The sequence below is a fragment of the Lissotriton helveticus genome, chromosome 9 (genome assembly GCF_964261635.1).
Source record: "Lissotriton helveticus chromosome 9, aLisHel1.1, whole genome shotgun sequence".
Lineage (NCBI taxonomy): Eukaryota > Metazoa > Chordata > Amphibia > Caudata > Salamandridae > Lissotriton > Lissotriton helveticus.
In genome coordinates, this window is record NC_136070.1 from 1,165,317,411 (window position 1) to 1,165,332,907 (window position 15,497).

A 15,497-nucleotide genomic window follows, 5' to 3' on the forward strand; every position below is an offset into this window, starting at 1 on the left:
CAGCAGTGGGCACCACGTATATTATCGTTGTTGCACACCATTGCGCACCTCACGGATCGTTGCGATTAAGTAATATACATCAGTGATTGGATTCCCATTTCACCATAACCATATCAATTTCGGGGGCTAGCTTGAAGCATCAGACACCTAGAAAAAACATGTTACAGGCATGTACTTGAATGTTTGTTTCTTGTTGTTTCCTTCCACAGGTTTTATTTTTCCCTGAGTTCAGAATTTGGAAGTTTATCCGCCTGACTGTGACTAACAGTTAGGTCCTGAGGGCCGAGGGCTGGATGCACCTCAGCGTGTGCATACCGCCCAGGTTCTCTTATCACTTTTTGGTCCTGACTAAAACCTGGAAATCTCCAACACAGGTTGAAACATGTAGACCCAAGCACTTCTCACATAGATATAGTTGGTCAATCTAACCCACTCTGATATCTTGATTTGTTTTTATTATTGTCCAGTACCTTCAGATTAAAGTTTTATTGAAGGTATACTGCGCCAATTTTTAAATCACTTTTTGCACTACACTAACAGAAATTACCCGCTCCACTGTAATTCAGGTGTCGCAGCACACCCGGATGGCACTCGGCTATCCGGGTGGGACCCCGATGATGAAGCATGCCACCAACCAGGTTGGTGAGTGAGGGGTCTTCTAAAAAAGGAACATCTTCCTTGTGACTTCATCCCTTCCCCCTTCTCCATTAGGACCACTACCTGGTCCTTTGGTGATACTCCTCCTTTTTGTTTATACATAAAAGATTTTATGACCTTAACCTGTACCCCTACAGAACCTAAGTCCATTCTTAGACATTGTAAGTGCAGTAATGTCATAAAGAGTATAGGGTCTGGGAGTTTATCATTACGAACTCCACAGCACCATGATGGCTTTACTGAAAACTGGAAAGTTTGGTACCAAACTTCTCAGGACATTCAACCCACACTGATGCCAGTATGAGATTTAATGAAAAATGCACTCAGAGGGCTTCATGATATGCCCCCTGATATATTTACCTCACTCTAGTGTCCTGGCTGAGTGGCTGCTCACCAGCTGCCACCGCCAGACATGTTTCTGGAGCCCTGGGTCGAGAGCCTGCTGCTCTCTGGGTCCTGAAACAAAGCACATCATGGGTCGAGGTGCCAAGCCTCCTCCCCAGGATGGGCAGGGTCCACAAAGGGGAAGCTTCAAAGGCTTGCCGCCTTTGTGAGCTACCCCAGCCATTTGTTGCTCCCAGCAACTGGCCCCCACCAGTTCTGACCCCCACTTTGGGCATGAGAATCGGCGTGAAAACCAAGTTAGGAGGAGAGGTGTGCCTACCTTTGCCAACCCCACCTATCAGGTGGGGGAGGCGAGGTGAAGCACAACTCTTAGTCCCCGCCATCTTGGCTATGGAGGGACCGAGCCAACCAGTGTGAGGCGTATTACCCCCTTCCACTGGCGGGTGGCATAATAGGGGGTGTACCCACCCCAAGGAAGGGACCCATTGGTCCCAACCTGTACCTACCTGCGGTGCCCCATAATGTATTATTTAGGGGCAACCCTGAACCTTGCCTCATCAGACAAGGAGAGGGAAGAAGAAGGACCAAAGAAGCTCTGCTGACAGAAGAAGAGGAGGACACCAACTGACTTGGCCCCAGCCCTACTGGCCTGTCCCGACCCGACCTCGACCTGCTCCAGCGAAATTCCGGTGTGTTCTACAGCCAGCAACCCCCAAGAAACTGGAGGACCTGCCCTGCCCTGCCTTCCCAAACCAGACTTTGTCTCCTGTGAGCACCGGATTTGCTCTCCCACAGACTCAGGCTCCAGCTAAATCCGCAAGTCTGTACCACTCAGCACTCAGTGCCCACGGCCCAAGTCTGAGTGGTCCAACACCACGAGGAGGTTTCTCGGTGATCTTGACCAGGGATCTGGGGATGCCTGACCTGCTCCAACAGACGCCTGCTACCCCTTTCTGGAGGGTCCCCCCTACCACGACCGGAGCCAGTAAGAAGAATCCCACGCCAAAAGACACCCCTGCACCCGATGTCCCATGGACTTGGGTGGCCCAAGCGATGGTGTTCTGGCATCTCACGACATCCCAACTTACCTCTCCAACTGATGGTCACCTCCAGAAGATCTTCGTCCTCGAGCCTGCAGTGTTTGTTGCTACAGGAGAATCCCCATTGAAAACAACAGGGCACCCGACGCCAAAACAGCACCCTGCACCCAGCCTCCCCTGCGCCGCTGTGGGTGCACCTTGTGTGCTAAATCCGATCCCCTTTGCCCTGAGCATAAGTCCAGGAGCTTTGCTCCCACAACCTTGTGGCCTGCTCGTGAGCAGCCACCAACCAGAGACCCCCTATTGGATAAATTAGGCCTCAGCACTCTGCACCAGGCCGCCCTAGTGCCACAGAGGGTGCTTTGAGAGTGCAATCTTGACCCTGGGGGAACTCTTGTTTTAATCCCAGAAAAACAACTCCAAAACCTAAGTACTTACCGTTAAACCGATAACATTGTTTTCTCCCATAGGTGACTGCTTTCTTGTGAAAATTATTGTGTGTGTAGAGTTGGTTTGTATGAAACCCTAAGAAACTGCATATGTATAAAAACTGTTTTACTTACCTTTTCTCTAGGAAATGTCCCAGTGTGATATCTAGGCATATCACACTAAGAAGAAAAAGTAACTTAAAATGTAATCTGAAAAGTAACGTACAATGTAATCTATAAAGTAACTGAAAAGTAATTCCAATTGTTTTATGAACAAGTGATTTACCGGTAACCAATCCAATTGCATTCAACAGCATTCAAACTGTATTTAACTGCATTATTCTTGCAAAGTACTATTACACTTACCTGTACCAGGCCTGGCTTGGTTCTAAAAAATAAAATACAACTAAATAATATTCTTTAAACAAACAAATTGGTCTGAGTTCAGTGTTTGAGTGTGTGACATCATTTCTTGCCTGAGTGTGTACAACACATGCTTAACACTAACCTCTGACAAAGACTTACTGCTCGCCCACACTACCACAAATAGAGAGAAAGGTATTATCTACTTTTACCTCTGCCTGCCTTTGAGGTTCCACTGGACTCTGGGCACACTACACCTTAATTTGGTATAGTATATACAGAGCCAGCTTCCTACATTAACCACTTATTAAAACATGTGTGGTCACGACTAACCACTTCAAAAACATGACAACTATACCAAAAACTGAAAACTGAGCATATCGTAATACAGAGGCCAACTTGACATAGAAGAACTCCTGGGAGAACTAGCAACCTTGACCCTAAGTTTTATCTTTTACAATCAAGAAAATCTATATTCCTTTAGCTGTCATGAAATGCCCATGTATTCTTCTAGTGAAGTCTCCCGACCATGCTATTCTTTCCCCGACCTAAGTTCCAATCTACCAGATCCTGAATAACATTGATTCCCAACCAAACATGGTCACCAAATAAAAGGTTCAGTCCCCTTATTATCTTCTTCCTCTCTCAGCCCAATTCTCCTATTATTGTCCCTTTAATGTTGATTGTTCTTGAATTTTCTGTTACTTAACAATATATGAAAATGTTTTAAATTAAAAAAACGAGAATAGGCGCATATGACTAGAGCTACAGTTATATCGTGGATAATATACGAAAAATACGAGTTAATAAATGAAATGCAAATTCAAAAATGTAAAAGGCAGGAAATTGAAAATGTTGTGCAAAACGGCTTTGCATAGTAAACAGGTTTGCAAAATGTTGAATTTTACTGTTCAAAATTATCATTGTCAGGAACATATTACATGCATGTCTAATGATAGAAAAAAATGCGACCAAGGTAATCAAGTTTTATTTGCTTTTAGAAGGGAAAAATGTACCGTTTTCCAATATAGATATATTTTTGTAAGCGACATCTCTTTAATTTTTGATTTTCTACTTTGTTGTCCGAAGCTTGAAGCCGTTGTCTTTCAACACAAAAATAGACTGTGAAATAAATCTTTAAGTTATCTGCCTGGTTTCATTACAACTCGTCGGTTTCATTTCAGAACACTCGCTGCCTAGGAAAGAGGTCATCCCAGTTAACAGGCTCATAATGACAGCTAAATGAAGATATTCTTCTGGAACAACCAAGCTAAAGAAAGAGCGAGTGACTTTCTGCCTGGCTGTAAACTCTTGCAGATGGAGGTCAGATAGCGTTTTAACAGCACATGCTCTGGGGAACTGTTAATGTTCAAGCGGCTTGATGGCAAGCTCCCTCGCCGCTCCTGATTGTAATTGCACGGTGGTTTTAAACAGCCATCCAAATTTGTAATTACCCAGGGATCTTCTGGGCATGTGCCATTTATACTTGAATGGAGCATTTACTGAAAGAAAACAACCTCTTTTATCGGATTCAAACTTTTCTAAAAACTGGTCGCAGCAGTTTCCACGTTTCGATTCAGTTTGGAAGTATTTTTGTAGCGGTGTTTAACGCAATATAATCAGACCTTTTTTTTATTCCTACTAATTGCTTTTGTTGTAAGGAATGATTTCTGCATAAGGCAGGAGTCATAAGTATCAATAATTTGCTTTCTGTTACTTGTAATTAATTCATTTTTAGCTAAAACCCTGTACCAATAAAAAGAAAAGATAAAATATACAAACATTCGTAAGAATTCCAGAGACATTATTACAATTATAAATCATATTCCTTATTACAAATTTGCTGTAGAATCATGAAAAAAGCCAATAAAAATCATATCAACAGGCTATCCCCTCTATAGATGCTCCCGACATGATGCGGGTGAGCGGCTTACCCTATGTTTCTCAGACAATAAATAAATAAGTTCTCATCTTTAGAATAATAATATTAGACACTCGCATATCTCATGCCACGGAGAACCTGTAGTAAAACCATTTAACTTATGTGGTTTCAATCAAGACCAAATATTGCGGCAGAATTATATTTGATGACACATTGCAAATGACGAAAGTAAGGCAAGCTGAACTTTGCTTGAAGATCTTGTCACTGGGAGATAGCAGACACAGACAGCACACGCCAGGAAAGGACAAACTTACACCAAGGTCAACGCATTTCTTGGTAAATATCTATTGAAACTCGGTGTTTCGCTGAGATCTTTCTAAGTGGCAGTGAACTTGCTTTCAGCACGGTGGCTAGATGCAGCTAGTCTAGGGCCACCCCTATTCAGAAACTATGCTTGCAGGTGGTATACTTTTTAAGAAAACTTTATTAGGATAATGCTGCATATGATGTTTGCCTAATATAAAGTTGTATTGCTCACATACAAGTACTCGCCATCCGGATTAAGTCATAGGCAATCTGTCAACAGAAATACATACATACATACATACATACATACATACATACATACAAATACAGGCCATAGATGCAGACCTCTGCATAAAGGTCCCTGCTCATCCTTGCGAGCACAGCCAAGCCACCAGTACTAGACAAAGGTCCTTCCGAGCTCATCCTTGAGAGAACAGCCACGCTATCAGTACTAGACAAAGGTCCTTCCAAGCTCATCCTTGCTAGCACATCCAAGCTATCGGTACTAGACAAAGGTCCTTCCGAGCTCATCCTTGCTAGCACATCCAAGCTATCGGTACTAGACAAAGGTCCTAGCTCATCCTTGCTAGCACATCCAAGCTATCGGTACTAGACAAAGGTCCTAGCTCATCCTTGTTAGCACATCCAAGCTATCGGTACTAGACAAAGGTCCTAGCTCATCCTTGCGAGCACAGCCAAGCCACCAGTACTAGACAAAGGTCCTTCCGAGCTCACCCTTGAGAGAACAGCCACGCTATCTGTACTAGACAAAGGTCCTAGCTCATGAAGAACCGGGTTATTTAAGACCCAGCGGCGCCAGGGAAAACGCCCTAGTCTCCGGGTCCACCTGTCTTAGAGTACAGAGACACGGGATACTTCTTGGTGTCGTCAAAGATCAATTTTATTAGCTGCAGCCAGTAACAGATATCCTAGAAGTACAACACGGTGTATGTTCTCAGGAGGCTGCTCAACTTTACAAAGCTAGTCATCCCTTTTTATACCAAATATTATGCTTCAGGCAAACATTCCTTATTTACAGTTGACCATTCACATGTTTTCACGACAAACAAACAGCAGGATCATGATGACAAGCCCATTTTCAGTTTGTCCAGCCCACAATCAATTATTGGTCAAACCTAACATTCTTCATCAGACAGGTCGATCGAACCCACCATAAAAACAGGCACATCCCCATCGTAAACGGACCATAAAGAAAGGAGCAGAGACAGGTGTGAGCAAGATAAGACATAGTTGTGCGCAATAAAAGGTTTGATGGTGTCTTGTGCCTTGATCAGTAATCTTGATCAGCTACTGGGAAAGGAACTGGCTTAACAAGTTTGGCTTCAGGCAAGAGGGTCGCTCGCTCAGGTCATTCAGAAGTCAGCTAAAGTGTACGTGTGCTTGGGGACTCGTTCGACCACTGTCATCGGCCTATGTGAGGGCAACCACAAAATGGCTGCCGCTCACAAAATGGAACCCGAGGGTTCAGAACGGAAACCCTGATTTCATGGTGATCTCGTCACTTGAATATGACGAAAACACTCGTACATCCTACACTCGCCATGTTCGATCTGCTGATACCAAAATCGTCATGATACGACAACTTTTATGAAACGGGTTCAGAATTTCAGTACCTCACTCATCCTTGCTAGCACATCCAAGCTATCGGTACTAGACAAAGGTCCTAGCTCATCCTTGCTAGCACATCCAAGCTATCGGTACTAGACAAAGGTCCTAGCTCATCCTTGTTAGCACATCCAAGCTATTGGTACTAGGCAAAGTTACTTAGCTCATCCTTGTGAGCACAGCCAAACCACCAGTACTAGACAAAGCAGCTGAAAAAATAATTCTGTAAGCAAGTCTAGGACTGATCTAGAGCTTAATGTGCTACTGGCCAGACACTTGGGTAGGGATGCCATCTGGCCAGCTTTTTACCGGTTTAACCTTTATTATTAAGTTTAGGCTCTTAAAAATTTTGGGAAATTAGTGAAATCAGGTATTTTTTTCCTCTTATCAAATATAAACCTAAAAGAGCAAACGTGCAGTAAAAGGTATTCGAGTGCTGATTAAATCACTCCAGAATGTCTATTAGAACAAACAAAGGGATAATTACGATGTTACAAAAATGTCGTGACACTTTTGAAATACTACTTTTCCACCTATGGGCTCGTGGTGGTCCCAGAATAACAAAAAGTAAACACATGGGCAGTATTTTTTTTTCTAAGAAAGATGGTAACCTTCTTCTCTTGACTAAATCACATGGTCCTTTTTAATTCCAATTGAGCAAGTAACTGCATTTACTGGTCCAACTTAAAACATAAGCTCCTTTTAAGATCAGCGGAGTTGAGTTTTAATGCTGATATTTAGGCTGCAATAGTGGAAATCTCCAGGTGAAACTCAAGGCGAAGTGAGGAATAACAGAGGGAATCTGGCCCAGAATTACCAGTTCAACCCGGTAATTGTTCATTTCTTACTGGATCTCCAAATATTCAACTTCTGATCACTGAGTAACTCTGAGTAAGTCAGCGGTAGTTCCAGTTTCAGTAACTCCGGGTAGGGGTGGAATTACCGGAAGGATTACCAGAGCACTCATAATAAGGCTCTGAGTGTAGATACCTTAGAGCTTTCTGTCAGCTACCTCTCACCCTCTCATCATTATAAATAAACTCCTACTGCTGTCTCTTCAATTTGCCTCCTGTAAGCAACACAGAAGCTGACTGGTATCTTCCAGCTACGCAAATACAGCACAAGACACTATATTCTTCACCTAAATGTAAAGAAAATGATGTGGACTTGTCTAATATATCTATATCCACTCTGGAGAAGCTGTTGGGCAACATGTTTAGTGCTACAGAAAATAAAATTAATTAATTTATCATTAAGATGCCATATTTTCCAGTGTTGGCAGGATCCTACAGCACTGTAATATATTGTGCTTTTGAATGATTGATTAGTAAAGGTGTAATCTTGCCTTGTGATCTTGGACAAAGATTACTAATCAGATCTCATTAAAAACTACTTTTAAAATCCTATATATGCCACATTACACGTGAGTTACATCCGAGGAAGAAACAGTGCTGCAACCCGCGTGGTTCAAAGGACAACTCCTCCACAGTGAACCTTGCACTGAAGTCCCTGCACCAGAAATCAAACACTGACAGCAGGCCATACATTCCCTGTTATTAGAAGGGAGAGCCCAGGCCCTGGCAACAGGCCAACCCTTGCTATCATTATGCCTGAGTGGTTTTCTTTACGAGTATTTATGCTGTGGGTGGCAGTAATCTCAGGGGGGGGCCTTCCCATATTTTGTGGGGTGAGCTGTCATTTTGTGTTATGCTACTGGCTTCATCACCTGTCTAATGGTATGTAAGTGGTGTAAGTGATTTACTCAGACATCTGGACAGAATTTCAACCACAATATGAGAGATAGCGTCAGAATTAGTACTTGAAACCTGGTACCTCTATGTTGAAGCCAGATGTTCAGATAGCTCCACACAAAGATGTCTCAAACTAGAGTGTGGGTTTACTTGGAATTTTCAAATTACTTAATTTTCAAATCTCGCTTTTTTACTTTGAATTCAGTTCCAACCGAGTGACAATTTCATGAATTGGTCGATGCTTGTTTTCAACCCCTGTGCGAATTCCTATATGCACCATGGTCCAAATTCTTAGTCGGTGGTATTTACAGCACTTAGTAAATTACTCAGGGTGCTAAATACTTCACCCTTCATCACATTTTGGCAGGTCAAACGTCTAGAATTTAACAGGGGAAAACAGTGAGACATTTATCATAACATCCTTATTGTGGTGCGGTAAGTACCAGCATTTACCTAGAACAAAGGGGTATATTATCAAGGGGTTTATCTCCGCTTTTTTGGCTTTAAAAGCCAAGAAAGCGGAGATAAAATTATCTCCCTATTACCAAGCTGTCGCTAACACCAGTTAGTGACAGCTAATAGGAGATAGCGACCATCTTGGGCCCCGCTTTGCATGTCAGTGATATTTATCACTAATGACATGCAAAGTGGGCGTGCCAAGATGTTAGCGACTGGAAACAGTCGCTAACATCGCTATCTCCTATTACCAACTTTTGGAGATATTCGCGCTAAGCGCGAATATCTCCAAAAGCTAACACCTGCCCTGAGCAGTTCTTCACCAGGTTATCCAATGGGAGGTGGATAACATGGCTAAGAGCATTTGCTCGATAATGCATGAATATCGCTGACTTTTCAGCGATATTCATGCATTGCGGCCGTTTTTTATCGCATTTGCGATAAACCTTGCTAATAGCAAGGTTTATCTGCGATAAAAATCGCCGATGTGCGGCGATAATTTTTGTCTCTAAACAAGTTAGAGACAAAAATTATCGCTAGTTGTTGGTAATATACCCCAAAGTTCTGAGCGTAACAGAGCAAAAACAAGCAGTAGCGCAAACACTTGAAAAATTAGGTTCAACATAAACAAATCCTCTTGGGTTGTGTGAGTGCCCTTTCTCCTAAGGAAGCGGGGGCATATTACCAACAACTAGCGATAATTTTTGTCTCTAACTTGTTTAGAGACAAAAATTATCGCCGCACATCGGCGATTTTTATCGCAGATAAACCTTGCTATTAGCAAGGTTTATCGCAAATGCGATAAAAAACGGCCGCAATGCATGAATATCGCTGAAAAGTCAGCGATATTCATGCATTATCGAGCAAATGCTCTTAGCCATGTTATCCACCTCCCATTGGATAACATGGTGAAGAACTGCTCAGGGCAGGTGTTAGCTTTTGGAGATATTCGCGCTTAGCGCGAATATCTCCAAAAGTTGGTAATAGGAGATAGCGATGTTAGCGACTGTTTCCAGTCGCTAACATCTTGGCACGCCCACTTTGCATGTCATTAGTGATAAATATCACTGACATGCAAAGCGGGGCCCAAGATGGTCGCTATCTCCTATTAGCTGTCACTAACTGGTGTTAGCGACAGCTTGGTAATAGGGAGATAATTTTATCTCCGCTTTCTTGGCTTTTAAAGCCAAAAAAGCGGAGATAAACCCCCTTGATAATATGCCCCCAGATCCCCTCACCTGCCACAGGCTGCCTTTGACCTTCTCTCTTGATAGGAACTGCATACCCTCTTTTCACACAGTTTCTGAGGGGGCTAAAAGGCAATATGTACAACTATTCACAAGAATAATCATGGTATCATCAAACAAGAAGCATATTACATATAAAGTGTAGTAAACCGAATGTAATGGCTAACAAAATTAGAGAACTTCAAATTGTTCTGGCAGACAAGTTAGGCTTAGGGCTGCGATGAAAAGAGGCGGGGTAATTAGGCAGTAAAGGGAGAGGGTGAACAACCTTTACAACGAAACTTTTACAACGCACTACCATTACAACGCAGTCATTACAACACAAACCATTACAACGCATTGCGCTGGGGGGCGCTCTAGGATAGGGAATAAGTTTAATTTACTATCCAACACCTTCCCTAGTGTCCACGGGGACTGGTGTTGGAATAGTAAATTAAACTTTTCACTATCCAGCACCCCAAAGCGCTATGCGTTGTAATGGATTGCGATGTAAAAACCGCGTTGTAAAGGCAGGCGTTGTAATAGCCTGCGTTGTAACGTCATACATCCAAGGGAGAGGAGTGGAAATTTAGGAGTAACTGCTTAAACATTAGTTTGAATGCAGAAAAGAGGTATTAACGCACACAATAGGATTAATTTAATAAAACATTTGTACATATAGCTGTGAAAGACTAGTCTGCACTTTTTGTTGACGACAGGGGTTTCAATGAACAAAGTGTCAGAGCTGTGCAGTTGGTAAGTACCTGCAGAAATCACCTTTTTTGGCAGGATAATGACTGTTATCAGTATGTAAGAGCTTGTGAACTAAGCGTGGAAGTTTAAATGAAGATCAGCCCTCAGTAGGAAGCCAGCACAAGGACAGATGTAAGGAAGCAATCTAGTCAAAGCAGTCAGCCCCTGAGATAAGACAAGCTGCTTCATGAAAGGTGGGTTTGAGTGGAGCAAGGTGAACTGTGGCAAGGCCAGAGAGCATAGTATTCATATAATCTATTCTGGAAAGAATCAGTGCTTGGATTACTTCTTGGGTGTCCTTTTATGTTAAGAATGTCATTGTAGTTCTGGGATGATGATTGCCGTGTTGGGTCATGTTGTAATGCATTTCTGAAGATTAAGGCGATTATCTAGATTGAAACCCAACAATTTGAAGCTTTCAATGATGGTGTAAGTGCAGTCCAGGATCTCAGTGGAGTCTAATCAATTCTGCTCCAGAGGCAGATTGGGTCAATGTGAGTAGGAACTTGGGGCCATATTATCTAGAAAGGGGGATACATTATCGCCGCTTTTATCGGGAGGAAACTGCCGCTAAAGCGGCGATAATGGGCTTGATAATATGCCCTTGTGAATTCCCATAGAAACCCAGGTTCTGGTGTTAACCTGGGCTTCTATGGGAATTCACAAGGGCATATTATCAAGCCCATTATCGCCGCTTTAGCGGCAGTTTCCTGCCGATAAAAGCGGTGATAATGTTTCCCCTTTCTTGATAATATGGTCGTCAGTTTTCTTGGGATTGAACTCCAGGTGATGGGCAGTCAAGAACGACTGAATGTTATTCAGAGGCAAAGACATTAAGGAGAATAGAATTATGGGAATGGAAAGGAAACCCTCCAAAGAAGCTGGGCGTCATCAGCATATTGGTAGTATGATACACCAAATACTCAGTGGTTCAAGATATTGATTAAAAAGCCAGGTTTAGTGCACACCTTTCCGAAAGTTCGTATATTGCTAGGATATGGTTAGATAAAGAGTTGTTAACCTTTACCACTTACAAGAGAATAGTCAGCTAGGATGTAAACCATTCACGTACCTTACCTTTGATACCTATAAGGTCTTTTAAAGCTTGACTGAGAATCTCATTGCTGATGGCATTGAAAGCCACCAATGACTACGAAGTAGTATCAAAAGGCAGAAGACCCTATTATGAAAAATGCATAGACTATAATCAATGATTTGCATAATGACAGCTTCTTTGCAGTAGCCAGCTCTAAATCTGTGTGTGCCTTCTCATACATACTCTAACTTTGCAAATGTTGCCACTCTTTTATTGCTCTCTCACTCTCCTTTTATCTTTCTCTCTCCTTCGCTCTTTCACTCTCTCTGTGAAACTCAAAATACGCACTTATAAGGATCTAACATTAATCTATTTTGCAATTGTAGATCAGTAAATAACTCAGTGGGCTGATCATGCAGTGGTTAATTCTGACAAAAAGAACAATTTATGCATGGAAAGCTGAATTAATCAAACATTCACCCCCCCAGTCACAGATCTCGGTTAAAGCCATTGTTTTTTGTACGCCACGCCATTCCAGTTCAGAACCAGCCATTTGCAAATCAGTCTTGACCCAGTTCCCCATGGGAACAGTCCAGTCCAAACTGCCATTGCAGTTCTTCCCTGGACCAGAAACAAGCATCCTGGGACCGGTTTAGGGGTAACACCCCATATCAGCGAGACAAGCTTGAATCTGGGGGCGTAGCAAGCACGGGACCCACGTCGGGGCATACCCTTCCCCCCTAGGGCAACATTGGCAAAATGAACAGATGTGAGACGGAATGCTGAATTAGTCAAACATTCAACCCCAGTCACAGATCTAGGTGCAATCCATAATTTTGTTGCATGCCATGCCATTCCAGTTCAGACCCAGCCATATGCAAATCAGTCCTGACCCTGTTCCCCATGGGTACAGTCCAGCCCAAACTGCCAGGCCAGGTCTTCCCTGGACCAGAAACAAGCATTCTCTGACCTGTTTCGGGGTAACACCTCATGAGCCAGGCTAGCTTGAATCTGGTGGCGTAGCAAGCATGTACCCACGTCTGAGCATACCCTTCCCCCTAAGGGCAACAATTGTAAAAAGAATAGTCCCTCTTCATGGCACATATTAACCGCTTGTTTCCTTTTTCTTTGGCAATTAGGGGTGGAACACATGACCTTTGATGTTCATGTTTATTCTGTTGAATATTTTGGCTCTCATTACATATTGGGTGTTATTCACTGTTACAGGCCAGCAGTTCAAACACACAAATTAACCTACCCAGGCCGAACTGACTTGTGTGCTTTACAAGCAGGATTTCACACTCTTGGAGCACCTCGCTTACCTCTTACCATTCCATGGACCAGATTTGCATGCCTGCATCAGCGCTCCTTCTAATTTTGGTATTATGGTGCTGTGGATGACTGGTAAACATTGCAAACATTAAGATGAGCTTGTAGCTATGCCAAATATGTGGGGCATTTTTGGGAGCTCTGATCAGTATCCATGAGACCCGCCAAGGTGTTCCTGCTGACAGCGTGTTCACCTGGGAGTGCCATGACATTGTCCCTGCAAGAAGTAGTCTCATTTCTGCCAGAGGTTCTAATTGAGCACCAACCATAAGGAAACTATTGAGTAGTGAGAAGGGCAAGCAAACGAATTATGGTGCAGCCAAGCAAAGAGGACTTGCATTGTGTTATCATTCTCCACTTTGTTTTCGGTATAAACTCCATCTGTGATGGTAAGTAGTACTTGCATTAAAAAGGCCACAGGACTCTCACTAGACTTGCCTATCATGGCAGCCACTTTCAATGACTAGAGTGTAAGTTCCTCGTGGTCCATAGCATCTTTGATATGCTATTGTTATTCATAGCCAGGACCTGCAGTTGGAAGCTGAAATCCTTGTAATTGGCTATCTGGTGAAGTCAGCAAAAGACATGATTGGAATCAGAGTAGTATCTCACACCATACTAGCAAACGATATTGACACTTTGCTGTTTTATTGAAGGAGACAGCTACAAGGATTTCAATGTTATCTTGTACTTTATTTATTCTAAGTAGGAGTCATCCGATTATGAAATCTATTTTGAAATGGATTTTACACCTGGAGTCTTCAATTAGGATAAAGAAAACTTATTTTGTTTTTGCTCAATTCCACAAGGTGTCATCCATCATTATTGCGAACTTTAACTTGCACTATCAGCTAGATTCATGAAGGTACCTTTCTGCGATTAGCAAATTGCGAAAAATAGCAATTTGCATTTTGAAAATCGCAGAATGGCATTCATGTAGAAATGCGATGCAAATAAGCGAATCGCAATCGATCGCAATTGCCGATTGCGATCTTGCCACAATCGCTTATTAATCGGCATTTTTCCCTGTAGAAATTGCGACCTCGCAATTAGCGATCTCGCTAACTGCGAGATCGCAAAAACGGGAAGTTGCATTTTGAGCCCACTGATGACATCACAACCAGGAAATAGGCTTACCCCACCCACAAACAGAACAAAGAGCCAGAGAGTGGGAGAAGGATACTGAAGAGGTCCAAACCTTAGACTGTGCAGCACCCCAGCAGGACAAAATTCACCAAGATGTCCCAGGATGCAGCAGGGAGCAGTGGGCAGGAGAGGAAGCGAAAACTCAAGTTTTCAGAACCTGAACTGGAGCATCTGATTGAGGGGGTCACCAAGGACTATGCACGGCTCTTTGGCAAAGACTCCCGGAGGGTGCCAGTGGCAGACAAGCGCAGGATCTGGCAGCATATCCGCGCTAAAGTTAATTTGGTTGGGGTGACCCAGCGGTCAATTGATGACCTTAAATTGCATTGTGGTAGTCGTAGTGAAATCATATACCCCCAGTTAGCTGAACACAGCCAGAGCTGTAAAATCAAAGTTAATCCAAAAGCCAGTCAGGGAAAGCAAGCCTGCATGCATGTATCAACATTGCTTGTGCAAGATACATAACATTAATCATGCACCCTTTCACATTACAGGTGCAGTTGAGCAACCCAGCACAGATAGCGAGGCCCTGCACATCGCCGAGACCCAGGAGGACACTGAGGGTGAGGGCCAGTCCAACCAACGACCCGGTCCATCACAGCCACCAGCAGTTCTTCCACCACCACCACCCCGTGCGGACAGGACCACCCCTGCAGCCACAGGTGTGCAGCCAACACCCCAACAAACAGCCACAGCAGTAGTACAGGCCCCACCACCAGCGCCTAGGAGGCAGACGAGGCGCACAGCTGGAGCCAGATCACACACCAGCGCACTGAGGCGCCAGCAGCGTCAGGGCTCAGCAGGCACGGGCAGGGCACTCCTACTACCTGATCCTGGGCTGCCCATTGAACGCTGCATGCTGGCGGTGCACCGTACACAGGCGCGTCACCTGGCAGCAATTCACACCCAGCTGCAGGCGACAGGCCAAAATATTGCCCAGATGACCGCTGCTGTCAGAGAGAACAGCCAGCTGCTGGTAGCCCAGCAGGACATGACCCGCCGCCGTCACCACCGCCAACTACTGGCCCGCCTATCGGCCTACACCAGATCAAACCATGTCGTTGGGAATGCAACATCACAGCTCGCACGCAGGTCACTTGCCATGCAGGGCCAGATGGTGCAGTGTTGCCAGGATGTGGCCAGGTCACTGGAT